A 4,238-nucleotide genomic window follows, 5' to 3' on the forward strand; every position below is an offset into this window, starting at 1 on the left:
TTATAATTGGGAGAAACGAGATATTTGAACATACGAAAAACGGGTAACTTATAGACTGGATATGTTGAGTAGATCAAAGTGTCTCACATCAAGTTGTGGCATGATGTAGGCACGAAGTTTGACCAAACTCTGTCCGATAGTAATGTCTTTCCAATAAATCATTCATTATGGATAGTTATTTTGCACTACAGTAGATTTTTTAAACGATTGGTTTAATTTCTAGAAATATAATTCGAGTATTAATCATTTGAAAAATTTTGGCATTTGAATACATATATAGAGGCCTCGCTAAACAAAATAAAATAATTTAAAGGCTAGATTTTAGCTAATTTTTATCAAATGTTGATATACTGTTCTAAAGTAGTGATTACGTCATTCGACTTCATTACTGAAAAAATAACCCGAAGTTTGTGTTGACGATTTCGTTCAGAAGGACGATGAAAGCTCCACGACCAAACCATCCAGCTCAGAGAACAAACCTACATCAAAACCTATATCTATGAAGTTGTTCAAAATTTATCCGTATTATCAGTATTCGAAGACTGTATACATACTTTCATTGAAGTTATCACCACACTCAATATATATAACAAAAATTATTGAAATTAAACATAGTCTGGTTTACTTATTTGTCTACGTAAGATCAAAGCAAGTATCTGTAACACTTACAAATCGAAACAAGAATTTTGAAGCAAAAGTTACATACATGAATATGTGATAAATCATCTGTATAAAAAATATTCACTTACAATATTCTAGAAATAGGTACTTACCAGTGAATGAACAAGAATAATGTTTGTTTGTTTTTAATTTATAGGAACTCAAAAATAATACCGTTACAAACCCATTTATATATTATTGAAGAAGGGGTAATGGATTTATCGTAGAATGAATGGCAAGTAGCTCTAGTGAATGTCCTTTTTTACACAATTCCATAAATGTTAAAATAGATAGTTCTTTTTCTTTTCTCCCATTCAAGTTTATAATTATAATAAAATAATAGCCTTATCTTTGATCTATACTAAAATATTAACACTTGCTTATCTTGTTTAAAATGAATGTTGATGGGGGGGTGAGGGAAGAAAAACAATTCATTTCTAATGGTTGGATTATATCATCAGAATTTTCTATCCTTGCGCTAAAATTTCAACTTTATCCACCAATCAGAGGAAGGGGAAACTACAGTTGTTTATTTGATCAGGCATGAAAATACATTTTATTGGTTTATACTATTTTCTAAAATTTTGTGGACACGACCTTATATTTAGATCGATTTTCGGCCTAATTCAGTGGTTTAGATGTACTAACTAAGTAAAAAGTAGTAAACAGCATTTCTTTCAAAAAAACGTATTGCCTATTGATGTACAGTAGGTATTCTAACATTTATCGTTATAGACCACCAAACTAACATTATACATCAAAATATGTATTTTGCGCAAATTGTGGTGATTACTAGAGTTCTGATTCCTTACTTTCTTTCTGCTACTAAACTTGTTTATAAAAGAACAAAATAGCTTGTTACATTTAGATCGACCTCATGTGATTAGCAAAAGATGGTTAGCCATCTCGATAGTATACAACTATTTATATTAATGATCAGCTGGGTAAATTATACATTATCTAAGGTCCATGATATTACCCCCAAGCCCATGCTTGATTATCTGGATAGTTTTGTTTTCACTTAGATATGTGATTCATACGATTAAATTTGAAATAGATAGAACACTCAGTAAGACCTATATAGTGTAATTTCGCGTGCAATCAGACAAAATTTTGTTTAGACATTTCTCGTTGTGATGATATCAACTGAAAAATTATTGAGAATAAGGGGATACTTACTGCTTGTCTTTTCTCAGTTTGAAAGTTTTTTGGGAATGCAAGACATCCTTATCCATTGATCTAGGAGGATGTGAAGATGAGGAGTTGATATGTCAAATATTCTAGTGAAAGGATATATGGTAAGTGAAAAACGGCGTGTTGACGGGTAATGCTAGTCAGTGAACTATTCAACCGAATGTTTTCTATATTATATATGCATATACATGGACTTATATTCATTCAGCCTTTCCTACTTACTCTAAGTATTCTTATCTTTAGGCAGTTGTTAGAAAGCGTATATTTTTTATGAGAACATAATACAGTGATTATTAACCATCCTATCAGAATTACGACCTATAATCTATATTAAAACTATTCGAAAAAAATTGCCTGTTTGTTATGAAGTAGTCTGGGTACCCAACTACTAATTTCAGACAATTCAGTGAAAATTTATTCTTATTTTTATATCATCCTAATCTAATTAACAAAACTTCAAAATTAGTTCTGTTGGTTTAGAACTCCGTCATTTGGTACTGCACTATATCAGTTCATCGCATTTCTGTGCCTATAACCACATTGTAAAAACTGGATGCTAATCCTATAACAACATAATACCGGGTACTGTGGAATGTGCTAATGGGTAATTTCATTCATTTTTTTTTAACTTTTAACGTCCATTTCACTAATTTAAACATAATCATTTATTTATAGTTGAAATCATGAGTCAATTGAAGCTAGACCACCATGGAAAACCTGGAAGCACTGAACGACCGTTTCGTCCTATTGTGGAGCTCCTCAGCAGTGCGCATCCACGATCCTGCCTCGTGAGATTCGATCTCCACAGAAAACCCCCATAATCATTTATTATTTAAATTATATATTAACGAATTCGAAACGTTTTAATGTATACCGTTACTCAATACGATCAGTCAGGTAAATTTTCAAAAAACGTTTTTAAGGATATCAATACTGTATGTTACTAATTTAGTTAAATTAGAAAATATTAAATACTGAAAAACACTTTGTAATTACATGTAATTATGATATTCAGGAAAGATGAATGCTGAAGATTGAACTGATAAAATATAGAGAGTAAAATTAATGGAAAATCTTTATGGACAAAACTTAGTAACTTAAAAGAGGGTAAAATTTGTAACTAGGTGACTTGACATTATGATTAGACCAATGTGATATAAATTTATTTTAAAATTACACATATACATAACATTGGTTTCCGAGATAAATGAATATCAATTTAGGCTTTCAAAAGGCTTTAAATGACAAATTCATTCTTGCATAGGTATCAAAAACTTCAATAGACAAATAGACCTGAATTCTAATGACAAAACCTAACTAACACTCCTTAATATTCTGTAATCTTTTAAACGATAACACTTGAGAAAAAAAGAGGACTTAACAGATTTTGCTAAAATTTAAGAAACAAATTTAAAAAATTAATCATTTTTCAACCGAAATTCTTTAACACTGCCATCATAATATTTGTTCCATTGATAGTACAAGTCTAGAGATTAAGCATTTGCGCACGAGATCCATAGGCCCTAGGTTCGAATCTCGCGAGGCAGGATCGTGGATGCGCACTGCCACTGAGGAGTCCCACAATAGGACGAAACGGCCTTTCAGTGCTTACAGGTTTTCGATAGTGGTCTAGCTTCAATTGATTCATGATCTCAACCATAAAAATTGATAGTACAAGTGTTGAATAATGTTACACAACAGAGAAATTTGTTTTACTAAAAGTACTATATAGTGATATAGTTTTTTTCCTTTTCTATTAACATACTCATAATGAAAATTGTCATAAATGCATGAAAATTTCAATTACTTAATACTTCCATTTATATATGACTTTATTATACATAAATATTAAGTGTTCAAGAACATGAAAAGTAAACAAACAAACAAAACTGTATGATTATAAACGAAGATGGATAGTGGTTAGCAGGGGAATCCAGGACACGCTCTTCGTCATATTTGGGACTCGTCAGCTGGATGTACCTGCATCCCCGAGTTGATGTTCACTCTAGGACTCGAACCCAGTACCTTTCGCTTCAAACGCTATCGCGTTATCCACTCAGCTACTGAGTCCTGATTGCCACTTGCTTGTGCAATGGGGGGTGAAGTAGCTCAGTGGATAACGTGATGTCTTTTGAAGCGAACAGTATTGGGTTCGAGTTCCGGAGAGAACATCAACTCTGAAATGCAGGTAAATCTAGCTGACGAGTCCCAAATAGGACGAAACACGTGTCCTGGATTCCACTGCTAGCCACTATCCATCTTTGCTTATAATGTTTGTGAATTAAGGCAATATCCAGGCAATTTGCACAAGATGCACATATGTCAATAAGAGATTGGTCAATTGCAGTCTTAAACATCAAGGGGAAGATTCAAACAAACAACAT

General features: G+C 32.2%; 1 non-coding gene across 1 annotated transcript; it reads right to left on the bottom strand.

The window, feature by feature from the left end:
- Window positions 1–3,854: 3,854 nt before the first annotated feature.
- Window positions 3,855–3,921, bottom strand: Smp_tRNA_02135_Pseudo_TTG.1.1. Its single transcript has one exon. It is a non-coding gene (tRNA).
- Between the last annotated feature and the right edge of the window lie 317 nt (window positions 3,922–4,238).

This window comes from Schistosoma mansoni, chromosome 3, assembly GCF_000237925.1.
Source record: "Schistosoma mansoni strain Puerto Rico chromosome 3, complete genome".
NCBI lineage: Eukaryota > Metazoa > Platyhelminthes > Trematoda > Strigeidida > Schistosomatidae > Schistosoma > Schistosoma mansoni.